The sequence below is a fragment of the Canis lupus genome, chromosome 4, assembly GCF_003254725.2.
Source record: "Canis lupus dingo isolate Sandy chromosome 4, ASM325472v2, whole genome shotgun sequence".
Lineage (NCBI taxonomy): Eukaryota > Metazoa > Chordata > Mammalia > Carnivora > Canidae > Canis > Canis lupus.
The window spans coordinates 77,011,643-77,035,928 of record NC_064246.1 but is presented as its reverse complement, the minus strand read 5'-3'; the positions used below and the strand labels follow the sequence as shown (position 1 = coordinate 77,035,928).

At 33.4% G+C, this 24,286-nt stretch overlaps 1 long non-coding RNA gene across 1 annotated transcript in view; it reads right to left on the bottom strand.

Annotated features, from left to right (window-relative positions):
* LOC118354536 (uncharacterized) overlaps window positions 1-24,286 on the bottom strand; it is a 65,613-nt gene that overhangs the window by 11,541 nt on the left and 29,786 nt on the right. The window lies entirely within an intron of this gene.

Here is a 24,286-nt window from a genome sequence, read left to right as displayed (position 1 = left end):
CATAGCAAGTTCCAGCAGTAAGTGGGAATGTATAATGCAATGTACCACACACGATTCCTGTCACAATATGGGCTGTGCCCATCTTAGATTTCTTTCAGTTTCTAGAACCCACCCACACTCTATTTCTTTCCCAGCACTGAAATCCTATGACCCAATACACAGATAAATACTGAGAAGTTTTATGGAGTCAGGTAAGTTCGGCCAAGAAGTAAACACTGCGGTGAAAATTCTAAGAGTTCACATCGTGATTGAGATTTTTGCTTTTAATTAGCAATTTTCCAGAATAACGCAATCTCTGATTTTAAAAATGGCCATAGCTGGGGTTGAGGATATGGTGGGGAAGGAATAGGTGTGACTGACATAGTGTCCTCATCTGCTCCAACTGCCATAAAGGTATCACAGACAGTGGCTTAAACAATAGACATTTATTGTCTGATAATTCTGGAGGCTGGAAAGTGTAAGATCAAGATTCTGGCAGGGATCAGCTCCTGGTAAGAACTCTTTTCCTGGCTTGTAGATGACCCTTCTATCCCCACATGGCTTTTCTTCTGAGGATGCACCTGTCCTATTGAATTAGGACCCCACCCTCATGGCCCCAAGTCATAAGGGTGGGATCCTTAGATCCAAATAGAGTCAATATGGGGCTTAGGGCTGCAACAGCAACGAGGTAAGTAAGAAGTAAGAAGACTATTTATTAAGGACTCAGATCAGTGCTGTAGTACAAAGACAAGAAGCTGAGAGATGAGACTGTGTCTTGAAGGTACACCTGAGAAAGTAAAGAATTTTGTAGTAGAAAATGACTCTCAATGCAGAGTAGAAAGGTACCTAGGCCTATCCTAGGGTTCTTGATGTACCACTGCCACTTGCCAATCAATTCCTTTCTTGCTTCCATTGCTTCTTTATGAATGAAATGGAAATAAAGCATAAGACTGTATCAGTGCCATCATTTTTCACTCAGTACCTGTGAACTCATGCTAAGCTGCCATATCAAAGAGCTGAGAAAGGAGACATTAATATGTAAAAATAAATGTTAAAATAGAAAAATGCTATGAAAATATTAACAATAAATATTAACAATAAAACTGCCTTTGGGATTATGGTCTACATGAAAGTATTTCTTTGTAGCCTTACCCTTTTCCTTGACTCTTTCATATGTATTTTCTTCAGCTCCAAAATATAAAGTGAACTTATCTATCCTGTCTCCTGAGTAATTAGCCTTTAAAATATATGCAGTTAGTTGGAAATATGTGTGGTTCATTTGAAGTGGTTAGTACTCCAGAATTCTATCCGTCATCCTACATTATATTATTTTTATATGGGTAATACTTCACTTTGTAAAATTTAAGCCAAAGTTCATATTCTGTTCTGAGCTTTCTAACAAAAGAATAAAATAGAAAAAGTGCTTATGCAAAGATCTTTTCTCTAGGTCACTCCACCCTATGATTGTATTGTCATCTAGATGAGGGCCATTTCACTGCAAGAAATAAAATCCCCACTCCCACTTTATAGCTTTCCCCAGCGACCAGTTGCCCCTGTGGTGTCCTTCACACGTAAGCCTTAGCACTGACAATCTGGTCACTTCTTGGGAGTCCAGAATGCCCCCAGGACAGAGACAGAGGCCTGGCACTATTCCAGTTCACATAATTGCACTCTTCTTACTTAACATTCTCTTATATTTTCAATTAAATGTAACACTTCAGTCTATCAAATCCCTGTGTGCCAGCATACAGTTGCTATGTCTCAGGTTTGTTCTTCACCTTCATGACAGGCAAAGTTTGCAAAGTCTGTGAATTTATAGCCTTGAAGATCCTATGTAAATGCAAACTATAATCAATTCCATCACACATCTGACTTTGGCCATTTATGAAGGATCTACAGAGCCCCAGTACCTCACCCATAATGTTGGTAATTTGCCCAGAATTGTATTTGGGCATTGTCCAAAAATTTGTTGTCAGGTGACCTTTGCTGTTTAATGGAAAAGATAAAAATTTTTATACCAAAGAAACAGAATCTGAATGGATTGGTGGCAACAGGCGGTGAATGATGAAAGCACATCACATAACACTGGAAGAAACCATAAAGCTCCATAAAGGCCACCTGCTTTCTAGGCGATTATATCAGATAACAAAAGTCAGACTAACACTTTGGTGAATTTACTCTTATATGGTTTCAATTCAAAGGAAATAACTGTGGATCTGACATAAAAATCTCAGCATTAGATTTCTGGGTTCATAGAATTACAGCATTTAATCATGTAACTACTTTTATAAAGGTATCTTATGCTTCATTTTGAACATCTTCACTTTAGAATCCATAGGAACCCCTTTGTTCAACTTAATTCTGCCAACAACCTTTTGTAGTGATATGTGGGTCGTCACTGACTACGGCTGCCAGTCATGATTTTGCTCTCTTTGCAAATTTTCAATAATACTTAGCCTGTAACCAACTAAGTAGAATGAAAATATACCATTTTAGTTTGTCCTTTGTCATGTCTGACGTTCTCCTTCCAGTTAAATCATGAAGTCCTTAAGCTTGTACCTACACTTTCTGGTGTTTAACGGTATTCAGGGCACAAGGCGTGCATTACATGAATGCTTACAGATGAGAACTGTCTGGCCTTGGGAGTTAACTGATTCAAGTCATCACAGCCAGGTAATGTACATACCAAATCTAATTGTAAGGTTTCTGACTCAGTGTATAGTCAGCTTTTCCCTTCATTGCAGAATTACTCCCTAGATAGAAAATTTGCCCTTAGCATCCTCAGCTGTCCTTTGGCACACTTTTCTGCAGAGTATACATTATGAAGTAAAACATGCCATTTCAACTCATAACAGCTTTATTGATCTGAGAATGAATCAGTTGTGGGTTGTTTTTTGTTTGTTTGTTTGTTTGTTTTGTTTTGTTTTGTTTTTAAATTTGGGGTAAGTGGTAAATCCTATTAGTACATAAATCCACAGCATTAGTAAGGGTTTTTCTGGCTGGTTAGGAAATCCACTTAAATCTAGACACTGAACAAAAGCATATTTAGGTTTTAGGCAGAATGTAATCAGTAACGCTACAACCACCAGCTGCATCAGAGCACTGACTGTTTACTGCACTTTGGCCCCTGGACCAATTTCTAAACGTCTCTTTACCTAGAACTGTGCCTAGAAAAAGAGTAAGCAGTTAATAAATGTTTAGTGGATTCGGTTTCACTGTTATATAATATATAAACTTTCTAATATGCTTATATGTTAATTCAAGGAGATGTAACATAAAAATAATAGAGATGTGGAAACTGCAGTATCCCAGCGGTTTTCCTGGGGAAGGCCACAGGGATACTGCAATTTCAGAGAAGAATATGATTTAGTGGCCACTGGGACTATGAAGAGCCGATGGTGGAAAAAAGGATAGAGAAGTTAGTTTACAAGGACCTTCTTGGGGATGCATTCTTGGGATGCATGAGTGTGCAGCAGATTAGAAAGGACATAGCTTTTGGGTATCAAAGCTTAAACTAAGCATCCACATATATTACTTTGTGTCATCCTCGAAGTAATCCCAGGACATAGGTACTGCTTTCTATTCTACAAAGCTAGAAAGCACATTTCAGAAAAAAAAAAAAAATTACAAACAGGTCTTTCTTACCTGAAAGCACTTGGCTTTACAGTTTATTCTGGTGATAATGAAATGCAAGTCAATGTGAAGATAAGAGTGTAAGAGAACATTGTTGAATGGAGGACCCTGACATATAATTTATAAGGGAGATAACTGAGATGGAATGCCACCCAGGATTAAATACATTTCAAGCTTCAAATGGCCCAGCTCAAAGCTTCAGATGTGCTAAGACTGAAACTCTGGAACATTTGTCCAGGGATTCCTTTGAATATTGGTGAATTTCTCTGGTTTTCCTTAACACACCCTTTCCCAGCTGGAAGGGGATGGGGAAAAACTAACTTGAAGTCCAAGCTTTGGGTTTTGTGTCTTGTATTGTGAGAAGCTTGAAAAGACCAAAACTCTGAAGATTCCTCATTGGTGACAGGGAAACGGATGTTAATCTCTGGCTATAACCTTCCAGTCAATGGTTTTAACCCTGTCTGTGCTTAAAACTTGAGTCACCTACAGGCTTCAAAATAAATGTCGTTATCTGGGCTTCTTCAGTCTATAAGATTCCAAATTTCACTGTCCAAAGTCTACTACTATTTATCTAGAGTTCAATTTTAGATAGTTTGTTGTTGTTATTGTTGTTGTTTTAAATTCCCCTTGGTGATTAACATCAGAATCTAAGTCTGAAATCAACTGATAATCCTTCTCCTCATCATGAAAGGAGGGAAATTCATATCTCATAAGCAAAAACAAAACAAAAAAAGAGCATGAAGATCGTCATTAAAGTATAAAATCTGAAACTTTGATCATTTTAAATAGACTCAAAGCACATGAAAAACTAAAAAGCCAGAAGAAACAATTCCATATTGCAAAGACCCACATGAAAATAAGCATCACAATCTAGAAAAGGAAATAGATCTATATGGTGTATTTAAGCTGAGAATTCTAATTCGGAACAAAAGATAAGCAGTTTCCTTAACCTGTAAAGTCTAGAAGAATTAGTTAAAGTTAAAAGTGAAGGCACACAAGCAAAGGAAGAAAATCTATTCTTCTAAAATAATGGGTTTTTTTTTTTTTTGTATTTTTGGATTAGGAAAAATTTAAACTATTTCTTAAGTATTATGATAACAGAAATTGAAAAAAACCTGTTAAATGAGTACTTGTCACTAAAAAGACAGAGAGACTTAGCAACTAGTTTGATAGAAGCAAATTAATTTTCAAAACATAAACTTATTTTTATTGTACGTCGAATCATTAAAAGTCTAAGATTGTACTGTTAAATAAGACATATAAGGCACATTCTGGACATTCAACCACTACATGTTTCAGCAAGGTTTATATGGCTTTTGTTGTTGTTTGTTGCATTGCAATAATAAATAATTAGATTTTGCATTCTGCAAAGATTATCACAGTTTACCTGTTTGATTTTTGAAAGTTCAGTTTTGGGAAGTCACTGATGGCACAAGAAATATGGAGGACTCAGTAATAAATACTTATATTTCCAACTATATTAAAGTCAGTGCAGCCCTGGAAATTAATATGCTCTGCCTGACGAGAGAAAGCTCAACCAAGATGTGTGCAGACACTTGGCTTTGTTCACTGTGAGAAGCTCTACTAACCAAGCATTTGCCAGCTTTATTAATTTTCCCTGACTGTTGGGTCTTCCTGATTGTTTATTTGTTTATTACCATTAGCAGAGTTATTTTATAAATTCTCTCAATGTTGCCATATGCTGCTGCCTACCACCAGCCAGGAGTGGACTGGAGCAGCCAGCAGAGGAAATTGCATTATGACAGAATTGAGGAAGAGTGTAGCTATTTCCTTCTTACTGAAATGCAATTTGTTCTTTTCAGCTGGTGATACAGAATTAGGAAGAATTGCCCAATGAAACAATTGTGGTACCATCCAAATGGACAGAACTTCACTACCAGCTCTGTATAGAAGTTAAGGAATAAAACAACTCATAGCTTTTGTGCCAAAATTATACTAGTCATGTTGAATTTCTTTATAATTCAATTTCATGTGGTAAATCATCTACACATATTTTCTTTTTGAGTAGTTTTCTAGGTAAGACTTTAGACAGCCAGATTGTTTTATTGCTGCTGATTATTTTAATAAGACACTAGCACAATTAAAATTTCTCCCTACAATCAAGAGAAATCTATTGAAAGATCTCCAATAGCATCCATGATTACATAAGAAACTTTTTTGAAAATACTAAAATTCTATAGATAGTATTTGAAAATAAATAGATTGCAAGGTAGGATTAATCAAAAAGTCAAAAAATAAACCCCATGTTTGCCTCAATATGTAACGTTTATACTTGAAAATACATTCATTGTTAGAATTTTAAATTTTAGATATCTAGAGAAAAAAACTATAGACAGAGATTAGGTTTCTGTCCTATTCTGCCTTAAATTGGGGGTATTTTAGTAACCAAGTCACATAATCCATCTACCTCAGTTTCTTCCTTCAATTAGTGAATATTTACTTTGTGCCTAAGGCCAGCAGAGAGAAAATCAGGTGAATTGAAGGTAGTGTGTATTTGATAAACACAAAGGAGGTGAGCTTGTGGATAGAGCGGAGCAATCAAAGAGCAGTGACAAGAGAAAAGAACAAGAGGTAAGAAGTATACCAAATTAGGCTTTTACTCTGAATAAGAAGGAAAGATATTGGACTGGCACAGCAGAAAGATGACTTCATGTATAAGGTGCATCTCTGGTTGCAACGTGGAAAATAGGAGAAAAAAGGAATACGACAAAGGGGCATGGAAATAAGTTAGCCTCTATTTTAATGGAATAGAAGAATACTATTGTGCTACCAATACTATTGGTCCAGAGTAGTAGTAGCACAAGCAAAAGAAACTGAAGGCAGAACCATCAGTATTTGTACATGGATTGCTTAGGTAGTGAGGAAGAGGAAAGCCAAGACTGCTTCCTTAGGCTTCCAGTCTCGAGAGCTGGGAGTATTGAGCTACCATTTTTGAGATGATAAGATGAGAGGAGGTGGTCTGGGAGCAACATCAAGACTTTGATTTTAAAAATATTAATTATGAGGTGTTCATTATACATCAATATACATTATGAATCTTTCTGATAGTCACCTTTGATAAGCCTGGAATTTAAGACAGTTGTCTGGCTTTGAGATATAAATTTGAGAGCCACCAGCTTGTAAATAGAATCTATAGCCTTGAAATAGGATAATACAACTTAAAGAGTAAATATAGAGAAGAAGTTCAAGAAATAAGTCATGGAGTATTCTAAGAGTGAAAGTTTGAAGAGGAGAGATCAGTAAAGTGGACCCAGTAGGAATAGATAGTAAGGTGGGGGTGAAAGCCTATAGAATAATGCCTTGTGGGCCAAGTAAATAAAGTATATCAAGAAAAAGAGGCTGATCAATTACTGCAAGTTCTGATGATTGATGAGTACCATGGGGTCAGGGATTAGGCTACACTAGCCTGGATTAGATTTGTTGTGGCAATTTTGAGATTACTGGTGACTTGGAAAAAATCTTTCTACAGAATGATAAAGACAAAAGTTTGGACTAAATTCAAAGGAAAATGAGAGAGGAAGTAGTAGAGGAGAGTACAGATTAACTTTTGAGGAATCTACCTCCACAGAGAAGCAGAGAAATGAGAGCAATTGATGGAGATCATTTTGAGCTAATGAGAGGGGCATGAGTTGCTTTTTTTTAAAGTACAGATTATTTGTATGCTATATAGGAAAAGGTACTGTTGAATCAAGAGCAAGATGGAAGAATTATTGAAGTGATGTCCTTGAGTTGGTGAGAGTAGATGACTCCTACTATACATGTGCAGGCATAAGTCATGGTGAATAGCATCAACCATTTGTTCAAGGTAATAATAGGGAAGACAGTGTATATGATGCCATCTGACTGTTCAGATGCCTCAGAACAGACGATTGTGTTGATATTAGCTTACCAAAGTTATCTTCTTATTGTTCAACTTTTCTCTAAATCTAGAAAACAAAGCCATCAGCTGGTAATGAAGAGAAGATAATTGGCAGAAGGTATGAGGAAAAAGGAAAATATTTATGGTCACCTAAGACCATAATACTCAAAGTGTAGAATTTATAGGGCTGCATGCTGCAAAGGAGGAGCTTTCAAGGAAAGACCTCTATAACATAAAATTCCATTATGCTGAATGAAGAACAACTTTCAAGGAAAGAATAATTGTAGGAGATCTATAAGTTGAATAATTAGCAGAACACATTAATAGCCAATGAGTCTTCAAATTCTCACTAGCCAGCATGGAGCAACTTTGTTGAATACTAGATGGCTGCAGCTGAATCTGCAGAAAGGCCATGCCTTAGTCGTGGGGCTAAATTAACTCAGTGGAAAAGTTATAACAAATCATTTTTAATAGCTTAAAAAATGTTAAGAAGATCAAACTACCCACAAATAACCTAACCAAATGCAAAAATAAAATCTAAGACTCTTTAAAGGAAAACAACAAACTGCACACTCAACAATATAAAGTACACGATGGCAATACACCAGTAAAAAATACCAGATGTGAAAAAACAAACAAATAAACAAATATTACCCATAACCATCAGGGTGGGGTGATGGGATCCAGAAATGACAGAAATAATGAATGAAGGCAAAGAGAAACAAGAACTAAATAACAAATGAGACAAATAGAAAACAAAGACTAAGATGGTAGATAGAAAACATATCAAAATATCAATAATTACATTTTAAGCAAATAATCTAAATACATCATTAGAAAGCAGATCTTGTAAGATTGGATAGAGATAAAACACAACCCTTTGCCATTTAAAAAGAGATACATCTTAAATGAGACAAACAGAAATTAAAAGTAAAATAATAGAAAAAGAGATCTCACGCACATACTTATCAAAAAAAATATGAGTGATGGGATAAATATCAGAAAGTAGACGTTAGGACAAAGAATAATACCAGGAAGAGAGGGGGGTATTCCATAAGGAAAATAGGATCAATTCATGCAGAAGATATTATAATCCTAAATGTTCAAAATACACGAAGCAAACACTGAAAGAATTGACAGAAGAAATAAATCTACAATTGTGGTTGGAGATATTAACAGTCCTTTCAATAGCTAATACTGATAAAATTAAGAAGATAAAAATAAGTAAAGGGAGAGAAAATATGAAGTATACTATTCACCAACTGAACCTAACTTGCCTTCATGAAATACTGCCCACTACAGTGGGTGGTATAGTGTCCCTCTAAAACTTTATGTCCACTTAGAACCTCACAATGTAAAACTATTTGGAATGAGAGCTCCTGCAGATGTAATTAAGATAGGGATCTTGAGGAGAGATCATCCTGGATCAGGAGAAGGCCTAAATCCAATGACACCATCCTTATAAAGACACTAAGGAGAAGACACAGAATAAGATGATGTAAAGATAGAGGCATAAGGTGGAAAGATGCTTCTATAAACCAAAGAATACCAAAGATTGTTGGCAACCACCAAAAACTAGAAGAGAGGCGTGGAATGGATTCCCCCACAGAGCCTCCAAAAGGAACAAATCCTGTGAACACTTGATTTTAGACTTCTGATCTCCTGAATGGTGAGAAAATAAATTTCTGTTGCTTTAAGGAACCCAGTTTGTGGTAATTTATTACAACTGCCCTAAGAAACTAATATACCCATCAATGACAATGTAATACATATTCTTTCCAAGTGCACGTGGACCTTTTAACAAAATTGAAAACACTTGATAATTCCAAAAAAAAAAAAAAAATCACTTGCATAGAGAATCTGCTCAGACTACAAGATTAAATCAGAAATTAGTTACAGAAATATATTTTGAAAATTACAAATATTTTAAAAAATTAAACAGAAAACTAAATCATAGATCAAGGAGGAAATCATATGGTTAACTAGAAAATATCTTAAACTGAGTAGAAGTAAAAACACAACATATCAGAGTCTGTGGGAAGCAGTTACAACTATGATCAGAGTTATATGTTTTGTTTTAAATACTCCTATCAAAAATAAGAAAGATTTAAAATCAATAATTTAAAAATCTAGCTTTTTGCTAGATGACTATGAGCAAATTAAATCCAAATAAGTAGAAACAAAAAAAAGTAAGAGAAGCTAATGAAAGAGAAAACAGAAAACACAAAGAAAAAATAGGGGAAAAATTAATAAAATAAAAATGTAGTTCTCTAAAAAGATTAAAAACATTTATACATCTGGAGTTAGAATCATCAAGGAAAAAAACTAAAAGACACAACTTACTAATATCAAAAATAGAAGGAGAGATTCACAGATCCAATAGACATTGCCAGGATAATGAAAGAATATAAAAAAAAATTAATGTCAATAAATTCAGCTATCTACAGGAAACTGACAAACTACTTGCAAGACAGAAATTACCAAAACTGACTCAGAAATAAAATAAAAAATCTAAATGGCTGTATAATTTATCACCAAAATTGATTTTGTAATGAAACACTGCATGCAAAGAAAACAAAAACCCCACACCTTTATGAGTTCTGTAAAACATTATTAGGAATAAATAACATAAATCCCACACAACCTCTTCTAAGTATCAACATGTAATGGACATAGTATGCCTCAATCATAATATAGAAAACTACTCAACAATAAAAATGAGCAAACTACTAATCATGCAAAAAGATGGTTGCATCTACAAGTATTATACTGAGTGAAAGAAGTCAGATCCAAAGGAGAATATACTAAGATTTTACATATGAAACTTTAGAAATGAGACAGAAAACAGAACTTAAAAATTAGCAATTCACTTAAAATTTTAAAAAGTCTGTGAACAGATAGAAAACATATTAATTTTCCATCTCTTATTTCTGGCTAAGATCTATTTCTTTACATTGAAATATCCCTACTATTCTTATGACATTCCACTCCCCATTAGTGATTGTCTTTTTTTTTTCTCTTTCTATATAAAGTTCTAACTACAGAAACTGATCTATTTTTAATAAGTTAATTCATTGTCACATGAATGGAAAAAATATATCAAATGAGAAATTTTGTATTTTAAGAAATAACTAGATTACTCAGCTTTAATTAAGCATTAATTTAGATTTTAATCCCATATGTCTTTATATTGTATATATATCTCTATGTGTGTGATAAGGATATAATTACTTTAAAGATTTAAGTGAAGCTTTTTCCATTGATATTATTTTTCTGCCCATTTACTATTATTCTCAGATGTCATATTTGCTGACATGAAATCTACATTTAAGAAATGACATATGAATTCTATATCATAATAAAATAACCTTTTTTTTAACCTTTGGACATATTTTTCTAATAGTAGCAAAGTAAGAATAGATGTGAATATTTCAACTCAATTTAAGTTTGCTTAGTAAACAAATTTAAGAGTGTAATATCTCTTCAATAGATTTTGGGATTGAAAGGAAAAGTTGGCATTATGTTCTCAGTTATTTAGGTCTCTTATTAAATACGGAAGAGATTGGAAGAATCTTATCTAATCTAAAGAAGAGTTCAGCCACTGTTCATGTATTCATTCTTACACCTAGAGAGGCTAAAAACTTCTCCTAGAATAGGTTTTCTACTCATTTTTCACATTGATTGTCTCCAGACCCCGACAGAATTAAAAGTTATGGAGTTTCACCTATACACACACTTTTAAACAATGTATCCAAGTTTTGCTGAGCTTTGGAAAGTATGCTGGAGGTTTATTTTGTGTTCAGGGCAAAGGTTGACTTCTTTCTTATTACAAACTATTTTGCTACCTCAATCTTTCCATGAAACAAGAGACAGAAATTCCCTTCAGAAAGTCATAGTCTTGCAGGGATACAGAATTATAAGTCAAGTAAGCAGGCCTCAGGAAAAATAAAACTTAATAGCAAGTGACCTTATTTGCATGCTCATCCTATCAAACAATAGTCTCCTGGATTTCATGGCTTAGTGAGAAAATGATTTTTTTCCCTTAAATCTTGACAGTATGTTCCTGCTGCTTTCCTAATCTCACATGTTAAAACACCTTCTATTGATGGGATTCTGAGCAAATACAGTAATTACATTAAAAGACAGAAGTATCTATGATGCATTTCACATATGCAAATCTACTTAACATCATAATAAAGGATATCCTAAAATTTGGTAAACCCTGACCTCTAACAGCAGCTAATATAAAGACAATAGTCCAGGAACACTATGATGATTCCTCTTCAGGATTCACAAGTAAGAAAATAAGTGATCAGCATTAATTGCGAGTAATATAAGTATTTCCAAAAAAGATAGGACAAAATAAAAGAAATAAGCATATGTTCACACTTACTTAAACTTGCAAAAAAAATAAATAATCTGATTGGCATGCATTATTAAGCATGCAAAAAATAAAAATAACTACATTTTCTGAGAGGATCCAGGTTCTATTTAAGAATTCTTATTTGGAATCATTATTGATACACTCATCTGTCTCTACCTTACATAAGAGATGAATGCTCATAATTGATTTAGGTACGCTTCAGATAATATTTTTACCTTGCATGAATGAGAGCTCATACAATCCCACATATTTTCTAAGAAAGCTCAATTATCTTCTTTTGAACTTTAAAAAAATTATCAATGACTGACTTTAATACATAAAGAAAATATATAAGACTTGAATCTATATCCATAATACATATTTGTGAATATATGTGTCTATTGTGTATATGCCTGTTTGCAAGAAAAGAACTTCACAGAGAAGACTGAAGTACATCCTTTTGTCATCTGTTCTCCAGTTATTTTATTATCAATTCAGTAAATAGATTTTTAATGAATATTAATATGATCTCAATTAATCTTCTTAATGCATTACCAACATCTGAGTTCTTGTTTCTATGGAAAGTACCAACATTTGAGTACCTGTTCTACAGAAAGTACTTATTAGAAGCTGAGGATACAAAGATAGGGAATATGTCTGCACTCAAAATCCATAGTATAATGAACCTTACTAAATTTGAAATATTAAAAAAATGAAGCAAAAATTTCAATCTCTAAAAGGAAAATATATTAAGACTTCTTATTTATCTTTCCAGTCTTTTGAGAGATAATCCATATTTTAATCTATTTGCTCAATGTTATTTTAAGTTTGAAATACTATTCTTATTAAAGCAATACATCCTCCTAATTTAAAATCCCATGGGCTCAAAAGCCAGTGTTTTCCTTCCCCACTGCTCAACCCTCTGCTACTCTCATTTGAAGAACTACTGTTAACTGTTCACGTGTTCTCATTTTTCTGATGGCTATTTTCAAATCGAAATAATATGCTGACATACCTCTGTCTGGACGTTCCATTGCTACAGATTCTTGATAAAATCAAGCTGCTAGGTTATAGATCTTTTCTGTCATCATTTTACATCAGGGACAGAACTTATTCTCTGCTGCCTAATCATAATTAGAACTTCTCTTTGTTCTTTAGTGAGTTTTAAATACTGAAAATGCAGTAAACCAGATTATGTATTCCTGTGACTTTACAATTATTGTTTAATATACTGTCAAGCCATGTGCTATATGATTGCATTTCCTTTCTTGAACAACTCTTATAGTAGTTTGTATTTCTGGTCTTATATATAACAACTTAAATAACTTAGCTCTACTATATTTTATCTGGATTACTTTTAATATTTGTTTTTTTTTTCCAAAAAATAGCATCTAAAATTTTGCTGATCATGAGATTTTTTTTCCTTAAAGTTTATTTCTGCTTTAATTATCTCTGTCTGCACTAGGGCTGATTTCAGATTAGTTTCTCTTTTATTTTTTTCTTCAAATATTTCATAGATTTTTTAAATTCATCCATATTTAAGAATGAGGCAATAGAAAGGTTGCTGGGATCTCTCAGTATCTCAGTGGGTGTTACTGACTGGCAGAAAAGTTTTAGGAACAGGTGTTGGGCAGATGATCCCAAATAGAATACAGAGGCTCTAATTTATAGCACAAATACCCACACTGGCTGAACTGTCATGTCATGATTACTATTTTTTTTAATTTATTTTTAAACTATTTTTTTTTACAATTTTATTTATTTGTTAATGAGAGACAGAGAGAGAGAGAGAGAGAGAGAGGCAGAGACACAGGCAGAGGGAGAAGCAGGCTCCATGCAAGAAGCCTGACGTGAGACTCGATCCCCGATCTCCAGGATCAGACCCTGGGCTGAAGGTGGTCTAAACTGCTGAGCCACCTGGGCTGCCCTTTTTTTAATTTAAATTCCAGTTAGTTAACACACAGTGTAAGATTAGTTTCAGTTGAGTGCTTATATTTTTGTCAGAAATGTTATTTTTCAAATATGTGTATATTTGAATTATTATTAATTATTTGCCTGTAAATTCTTTTCATATGCAGTGTTTGGAGAGTCAGTTATTATGTGCTGGTATCCTGAGTGAGTCTTCTGTTTCTTGCCTAACTTCTTACTGCTGCCTTTCGTTATCCATCTGAATCAGGAGCCCATGTTGATTTTGCTAACAGATTGCATATTCTGACGGCAATTCCTCTCTTCCATTTCCTGAATCACTCCTCTTCCATATGCTTTCTGTTGTTCTACTGCTACACTTTAAAACCTCCTTTATTTTCATCATAATGTAGTTTCACATAGGAGACACTATAAATGTTTCCTGTTGCCAGTGACCACATGGGTGATCTAAAACAAGGCATATAACTCACTTGGGTTTCTAATTTTCCATCTATAAAATGGAAGGGGATTCAGGCATTTGGCTTAAATTAGCATTCTCCTCACTATGTTCCACAGAATATTTGTTCCATTAAGTATTAATAGATATTTTATGATTAAATAATAGATGCAGCATAATATATCTATCACTAGCAATTCACATACACTTTAGTATAATAAAATCTGGGGAAATCCAGCAAAGGAACCTATTTAACATTTAGTAACCCAGCATCATTTACCATGGAAATCTATAATTAATGGAAAACCTATAGTATCTCTGAGAATTAGTGGTCTTTACTAATTTCATATATAATGATTCTATGAAATTTTAGGAAACATATATGTGACAAGAATCTCAGAAGGAAAAGTGGAAAATCTTCACAGCATATTTGATCAATTGTTTAGAAATTCCTGTAAAACAACCTGCAAAAAAGAATCGATTGACAGAAGTACTAAAAAAAGGAAAGACATCATGATGGAGTCAATTCTCTGTTGACATTTGTAAAACAACAAGCCTTCTTCTTACAAATAAAGTCAAAAGTTTAGGCCCTGGTAAACATTCTCAGCCATTGTGCAAATCTGTACTTTATAAGACTTTAATAAGATGACCTAATTGTTCTGATGCTTAAAGGAAAGTAAGGCAATCAAAACTCTCCAAAAAACACTGTATGAAAAGTTTAAATAATAACAGAATACCGATTTTCTTGGCATTTTCAACTTGCCGTATGACTCTGACTCCTAAAATATTGTATATTCAACTATGAAATTCAATGTTGGGCTTTAAAACCTGAAATGAAAATCTTGAATAAAAGATAGCTTTCTAAGTCTGGGAGACATAGAGTTAATTCTAGGCATGTCCCCTTATTTCAGTTTCCTGTGTAGACTTGCGCTTGATGTCACTTCACCTCCCCTATTCTCTGAAACCCTTCTCAACTTGTGCACATTGACAGAGAAATCACTTCTCTAAACTCTTGAAGTATCTGTAACTTTTGCCACGCAATTTAGCACTTGATTTTGGTGATTTTTGTGCTTTATTATTTATTGATTTGATGTTTATATTCTTATCCTTCCTATTTAAAGTGTGATTTCTTAAAAGCATGGCACCTACATAGTGAACAACCCATTAAAATCACCCAAGATGTTTGTTGGTTGATATGAACGTAAAAGTGAGAATCAAGAGTTGTTTGTAAGCCAAAATATTAATCATAGGAAATAAAAACCTGAATTGTTACAATGGAACTTTTAGAGAATACAGAAATTGATCAATAACCTTGAACTGTCTTTGCTAATAATTCAATGAACATATAATAAAAGCCCAGCTTTCTACCCAACTAACTGTACTGAAACATTTACTCCCTAACTGAGCATATACTTTGGCAGTATTCACAGAACCTTGAAACATAACCTTGCAATCCCCACTTTAAGATCCATGGCTACACAAATGAATAAAAACAATAAGAATATAAGTTCTCAACAATTTTTCAAGATCAGATAAAGCCAGTAACTACCCAATGAAACAATATAAACAGAAATATAACACTGCTATGAGTAGAATACTTTTCATGCTTTGGGAATTTGCTTTCATTACTTAATTGTCAAATATTCATACAACTATGAATCGATATTTTCAGCCATTTGACATATATAATTGACATAATTCTTTATAGTATGTTCAATGTAATTATATGTATCCACACTTCTTTGTGTAGCTGAAAATATCTCTCTAGATTAAGGGAAAAAATTAATAAAGACAATTCAAATACAATGACAATGATACAAGGTTTGCCAGATATATAAACAACTATCCTATAACATACCTAACTATACATTGTGTAGGATTAAAATTTAATAACCTTACCTATCTAATCTACCCTCAAAAATAGAGTAAAATAAATAAAGAGTATAAATAAATGTACTATATTAATTTTAATTTATCACTATTTTTAACATAAAAATAATAGAAGAAAACCAATGAGAAAGATGATGGGTAATGCCCTGTAAAGAGATAACAATTAAACTGGATACACTAGGCTTTGAAGAGGCATAAAGAATCTGGAGTATATTCTTCAGGATACATTTATTCAACAAATACCTAACAGATGCCTACTATGGACCAGAGGTGTTTTTAATAGTAACAAATCTTCAACTTTGAAGACTAGCTATGGTTCATTAAACTTTGCAAAATCACTAAATTCTACATAGTGATGAGTTTAGGTAATACTATGCTTGATCTAACAGTATATGTGAATTTAAAGTGATAAAATAGAGTTTTGATTATAGCTTGTAAAATAACTCCAAAGAAAATTTTTTTAAAGTGCTACATTATCTTGCTTGGTTGCAGTAGTTTTTGGAAGAAAAGGATAATTTATATTGAAAAACACATTCCTGGATGAAAAAAAAATTTTTTTTCTTTACAAATCATAGCCACAGCAAAGATCCACAGGCTGAAAACAGTATGAACCAAGGTCTAAAATAAGCCAAGGTCAAGACTGAAAATGTCACAGATCATTTAGATACAGCTTGTTTCTTTTACTTCATTGATTAAGTTAATTATCAATATTCCATACCTCATACGTCTAGTATGATGCTTAAGTAGATCAGACCTATTAAATAATTTGTGTTTTGAAGATAAATTTGCTCAACTCAGTAAGTATGAAATATATGTACTGCCAGGAATTAATTAGCTTGATTACTGTTTTCTAAAGTATATTCCTAGGAATCTTAGTCCAAAAAAATGTTCCTACAGTCAAAATAAATTTCAAGCCACAGACTTAGATATGCAAAGAATGCAATTTTCTATACTTTTCTTCTACTAAGCATAATTTCTAACTTGAGTCTCCATTCCAGCTGGTTGTAGAAATACAATTTCAATCGCTCAAGGCCCTTGGGGGGACAGGAGAAATTTTGTCTAGGTTGTCATTGCCTACCCTAGGTGGCATCTTCTTCTGAGGTGTTCCTTTCTGTTTCTAATGTTCAATGATTAGGCCATGCAGACCACCTCCACACTGCCTCATTATGTCCTGTTCAGGGATCTCAGTACTGGGTCCATGCTGGTACATAGTCATGTAAGAAACAGTGTTCTGCTGAACTTTCAAGGAGCTAGGACACAGATTCACTTTGCTTTTACTTCTTAGCTCTGTTTCCCCTACAGCACTCTCTCCTCTCTATCTAGTTCAAAAAAATAAACTCTAATGAGTTTCTGAAGAGGATATATAATCACAATAGTAATCTAAACATTATGAATCCAAGCCCTTTTCAATTTGGCATTCTTCAAACTTATTACAGGGTGCTTTAAAACAAACAAACAATTAACATTTACCTGAGCCAATGTTCCCTGGAACATAGCTTGAGAAACACCTGCATTCATCCTTGAAATAAACTGGTAGCAGTAAAAATGCTATTAAGACTTTTTGTCATTGTTTGGAAATAATGAAGAAAACTTATTTTGGTTTAAACAAAGTTACCAAATTGTTTTGACATGCAATCATATCTATTTTAAAATTCTGTTCAGTTATTTTATAAATGTTTTGTTTTTGAAAGAAATATTTAAAATAGGTACTCAGTGAACAGCATAGGACATTTTATTCTAAATCTAAATTATGTAATTTTGAAATAGTTTCCTTGTTTCAGGGAAATATCTACAGTCTTCACCATGAATCTGACACCATTAATAGATAATGAATGTCCTTTGTAACATTCCCTAGAGAAAGAGCAGTCTGCCTGCCATGTAATGTCATGTTTAGGAGTTTCATTAGGCTTATATAATGCCTCACTAGGTAGATCTCCAAAGCCTAAGACCTTTTCAAGATTTCTCCTTTTCAGGGCTAATCCACAGTTAGACAACTACTTTAACGTACAATTTTGAGCTATTACTAATGCATTTATAAATTTTCTAACAAAAATTTAAAAATAGACAAGTATATGCTTATCATTAAAAAGCATTCCTACATGTTATGAAATCAGCATCTTGTTTAATTTTATGTTGTAATGAATGTTCTTTGGGAAATAGAATATAAACTTATGATTGATGAAATCATAATTACCTTATGAATTTTGCTCTGCATTTATGAGCAAAATAAGTTATGTATATTAAAATTTCAGTTTCATCTATCAACTTGAAATTTTCCTGATTTACTAAAAGCCTTTTAGAAAAGGTCTATATTATAAATATGGTAAAGGTATGTCATGAATGAGGGAGTGAGGATGCCTTATTTGTCTTCTGACAGTCAACCTTTGACTATGTTAAAATTTGATTCTTTAGGACTAAGAATCTCTGCAACAGAAAAAATAAAGACTAGTACAAATAATATGAGAAACAAATACTGGGATTATGCAGATCTAGACAAATCATCGCATGATATAGAAGAATGAGTATTTTTTCATGTCATGAAAATTATGGAAACTTCAAACTTCACTTTTACACAATTGATGTATCTGAAATCTTTTGATTCTTGCTATTAAACAATATGTGGCTTTCTTGAACAATATGTTTTTAAAGATAGGATTTCAACATACAAACATCATTTTTTTAATTAAATAAACTGGTTTCAAATTCAGGAAAACTGGAATCTGTATCTTTGTGATTTAGTTGTTCCCAAATATAATGCTAATAAAATGGGTAAAATTGTGAGACTCACAATCAGCTGGGAAGTCATTCTCATTGGTGACTAAGTAGAAAAGGTCAGAAATCATTCTCTACCTCTCATTGGCTATTTGCCATTTGGTAAGGAACTTAATTATGTGCCTCAAATTAATCCATTTATAATAAATGCCTGTCTTCCAAAGAAATTTTATGACTCTATTAATATAAAACTGCTGTAACCTGTTGCATTCAAGGTCCCCCTAAAGTGTCGATCATTCAATTATATATTCATCTCAAGTTTTGCTTTATCATTGAAGTCTCTGTCAACCATGTGCTGAAGTCTGTTGGAGGGACCAAAAATTGAGGTATGTCTGTGTTTGATGAACTTCAACTCTATAATAACAGAGGGGTTTTTTTGAACAATGATCTTGGGTAGTATTTGGTTTACCACCAGTATAACCCACTGGATAATTTTCAAAATAGCCTAGGAAAAGAGAAACAAACACAAACTCTATTATTCTAAAATGACAAGATCAATAACAATTTGAATAATCGTGCAAAAATCTTCTTTGGGCAGCTGTCCATCTCTGCAGTGAGATCAAGCAAAGTAACTCAGAAGTAATGTAGAATATAATTTTCATACCATAAGAGCTCTCAGAATGCAAACGAGTACCTTAAACTCCATCAATGTTGGAAACAAACCTGGGCATGCAGATGCAAAGAAAAACAGAGTTCTCAGTAGGCCAATGAATGCCAAGTCTCCAATGTCGCCTAATCAAATTATAAGAAATCTCATTGGTGCAGTGTAGGTTTCCCTACACCAAATGTTATTTTGGTGGCAAAGTTCTATCAGCATGGTAACATACTCTGCAAAAGTCAAAAGTAAAGTTAAGGATAGTCTTTACCACTAAAATAAAAAACTTGGGGGCTTAAAAACTGGGAAAATCTTATTATACATAAGATTTATCATTTATTCATTGTACCTATAGTTGCTATTATAATATAAATTCTATTAAAAATGACATTATTTTCAGATCTTTAGTTCTATTTTTTGAGGTGGATTCTGATGATTATTTTCATAAAAATTTGGATGCTCTTAATTAGATTCACATCAAATGGGCTTTTTCATGGATCAGTTTGTTTGGGATAGAGGAACATCCTCTATGTAGCAAGACCAGAACTCAAAATCATCGCACTTTTAATACTTAATCCAATGATCACATTATACCAGAAATCATTTAAATGCATTTCAACAAGGGATGCCTGGGTGACTCAGCAGTTGAGCTCAGGGCGATATCCCAGGTCCCGGGATAGAGTCCCGCAGCGGGCTCCCTATAAGGAGCCCGCTTCTCCCTCTGTCTGTGTCTCTGCCTCTCTCTCTCTGTGTCTCTTATGAATAAATAAATAAAATCCTTTTAAAAAAAATTAAACAAATAAATGGATTTGAACTATATCACACATTTAAGTAGTTAGCTAGATCCTAATCTTTACAATATCTCTTGAGCAAATGATATCCATAGTAAAATAAGAAACTACCGGGAGAACAAAATATTGTGTTCACATTATTTTGATGTGCACATATACCCACAGAATTAGAAAACTGAAATAATAACCATATATAAGTACAAAATAAAAATTCTCCCTTTCACCTGAACATGGATATATTGCATTCTTTCTAATAAAATTTATAGTGCTATTTTTAGTTATAATCTATTCTCTAATATAGTGTATTTGGAAAACATAAAAATTTTTTAAAATAACATAAAATCACTCATCATCACAATACCCAGAGATGACAACTTTGAACTCTTGATTGAGATGGCTGGCTATTCACCAGACCCTTTGAAGCTCCAAGACTGAGAAGATAAATACTAATTATTTGGGCAGCCCCAGGGAAGTCAGGATGTAGGACACATGGATCAATTATTTTCTTCTTCAGAGTAGGGGGAAGGACCTATGGCATTTACCAGCCCAAGGTGCCCTCCCCTTTTTCCTCCAGGAAGCTGTAATGTGTCAGTCTTCTGAGAAGCCTCCTCAGAAAAGTTGGGGTGCTGGATGCATAAAGCAACCCTTTCCCATCCCAGGAAGAAGCTAGGAGCTAGTGGGTCTCTTTGATTGTATGATTCAATATCAAGCATAGAGGTTCATCAGAATGTCCTGAATCCTCTACTGGCTTCAGTGAGTTCGGATTCACATTCTCCCAGAATGCAGGAGCCTTTCAATTCATTTCTCACAAAAAGAATTTATCAGTGAATTTTTGCTGACTCTTTCTGTTTATGGGAAGAAAAAGAGTCTAGAGCTTCCTACACTGCCATCTTGCTGAAGCTACTTTCTTCTTTCTCTATTACTGCACATTGAGTTATTAGTAACATGGATGTCTTTAAGAAAAGTAATTTGAGTTTAAATCTTCTATCTTTTAAGGTATATCCATTTAAATAAACAGGAATCACAAGACCACAGCAAGAAAAGTGAGTAAAATCATAAGATTCTCCACCATGGCAGAAAGACCTCTTCTCAATTATTTCCTTATATTTAAAAATGCCACTTTTCCCTATCATTTGTTCCTGGATTTGTGTGAACATATAAATAACAAAAATAATACTGATAATAATGACTGTAATAGGTAAATAGCACGTTTACTGTGGGCAATTACATTATTAATCAGCTTTAAGTTGCCTCTCCTACCTATTTGAGAACACCTTTGGAATACATACAAATTGTAATAGAAGCAACTGTTAAGCAGAATTTGAATGAATGCTATTTACAACTCATGAAATTGTCCTTTCACCTAGTTCAAAATTATATATATATATATAACTTTTCCTGTTTTATAGTGCTATAATTATAAGCAATGATGAACAGTCAGAGTAAAAGCAATACTGTGTTATTTATAAGATGAATTTTGCTAGTTCTACAAAAGGAATCTCTTCCAAATAATAACCAGGCATATGTATCTTTACCTTGGAGAAGGCATGGATTATACAAATTGTAATAATATCATAATTGCTCATTTCTAATATTTTTTGTTTTATAAATAAGGTTTTACTGGCACTTACTCATTTCTAATATTTTTGTTTTTATAAATAAGGTTTTATCAGTAACCCATTTGTTTGCATATTGCTTATGTCTGTTTTCATGTTCTAAAAACAAAATTGAACATCTGTGACAAGACATTGGCCTGCAAAGACTACCGTATTTAATAATTGGCCCCTTACAGAAAAAGTTAGCTGACCTCTTTTTAGATGATGTAAACAATCTAGATCTAGATGAAAGAAAGTATACCAGCAAGAATCACAAAAACATAAGATATATAAAAATATATTATTGGTAGAAATTAATGACAACTGGAAGAGGTGTAGTAAGAAAACAAAATTTTTAGAATGACTTTTAAAGCTATCCAGTTGTGCTGTGTGAGTAAATACTGTGTTAACTGAAGGAGGTAACATGAAGCCAGAAAGTTTGAATGAGGACTTGATACAGAGAGAGAATATGATCAGGATTTTACTCAGAGCTTTTCACATTTGAGTGTTCTTACAACCAAATAAGGATAATACAGATGACTTCAGTGTCCAGGAGGAAAATTGGGGCTAAAGAGAAAAAAACTGGGAATGTTTTTGTGTCAAGAAAAGAAAATATAGAACCTGAAAAGAAAATGCTAACAATTAAAAAGTTACCACACAATTTATCCTTCCTACAGACTCAATGTTTTTTTTTTTCAGTATTCCAAGCTATAGGTTTTAAGTTTTTATTTAAATTCCAGTTAGTTAACACATAATGTAAGTTTCAGAAGTAGAGTTTAGTGATTCATTACTTACATATAATACCCAGTGCTCATCAAAAGTGCACTCCTTAACTCCATCACCCATCTAGCCCATCTCCCACAGACCTCCCCCTTCAGCAACCCTGTTTCTTCTCTATAGTTAAGAGTCTGTTTTATGGATTGCCTCTCACTCTCCCCCCCCAACCATGTTCATCTGTTTTGTTTCTTAAATTCCACATATGAGTGAAATCATAGGGTATTTATCTTTCTCTGACTTACTTCACTTAGTATGATACACTTTAGCTCTGTCCATGTCCTTGCAAATGGAAAGATTTCGTTCTTTTTGACGGATGAGTAATATTCATATCTCTATATATGAATATATATTATAATATATATAATAATATATATTATATGTGAATATCCTACATGTTCGTGGTATTTCTATATTCATATTATATATATATATATAGGCATATATATATATATAGGCAATTGAGTTTTGTATTCTAATTCTCAGAGTTAACAACTCACTTCTTGATTCATTCAGGCTGTATATATATACACACACACAGACATAATTTCTCTCACAACTTCTTTATCCATTCATCAGTTCATGGACATTTGGGTTGTTTCCATGATTTGCCTATTGTTAATAATGCTGCTGTAAACATCAGGGTGCATGTGTCCCTTCAGATCATTATTTTGTACTCTTTGGGTAAATACCTAGTAGTGCAATTGCTGGATCATAGGGTGGTTCTATTTTTAACTTTTTGAGGAACCTCACAGTTTTCCAGAGTGGCTGCACCAGTTTGCATTCCCCTCAACAGTGCAAGAGGGGTCCCCTTTCTCTGCATCCTCACCAACATCTTTGGTTCCTGTGTTGTTCATTTTAGCCATCCTGACAGGTGTGAGGTGGTATATCATTGTATTTTTTATTTGTATTTCCCTGATGATGAATGACATGGAGAATCTTTTCATGTGTCTGTTAGCTATCTGGATGTCTTCTTTGGAAAAACATCTATTCATGTCTTCTCCCCATTTCTTAACTGGCTTATTTGTCTTTAAGTGTTGAGTTTGGTAAGTTCTTTAAAAAAAAAGATTTTATTTATTTATTCATGAGAGACAGAGAGAGAGAGAGAGAGAGGCAGAGACACAGGCAGAGGGAGAAGCAGGCTCCATGCAGGGAGCCCGACGTGGGACTGGATCCTGGGTCTCCAGGATCACACCCTGGGCTGAAGGTGGCGCTAAACCGCTGAGCCACTGGGGCTGCCCTGATAAGTTCTTTATAGATTTTGGATGCAAACGCTTTATGGGCTATATCATTTGGAAATAACTTCTCCCATTCCTAAGGGATGCCTTTTAGTTTGTTGAATGTTTCCTTTGCTGTGTAGGTTTTTATCTTGTTGAAATCTCAATAGTTCATTTCATTTCTAGTAATTTTGAACTGTATATTTCCTATACGTAAATGATGAATCACTAAATTCTACTCCTGAAACCAATATTACTATATATTAGCTAACTAGAATTTTAAATAAAAATTTGAAACAGAGAAAAATATAATTGAACCGAATAAAGTATATATAGAGAATATATATATACATATATACATATATACATATATATATATATAATTTCACGTCCACAAAAAAAAATCTATTTCTGTGTAATATACAAAGGTATTCC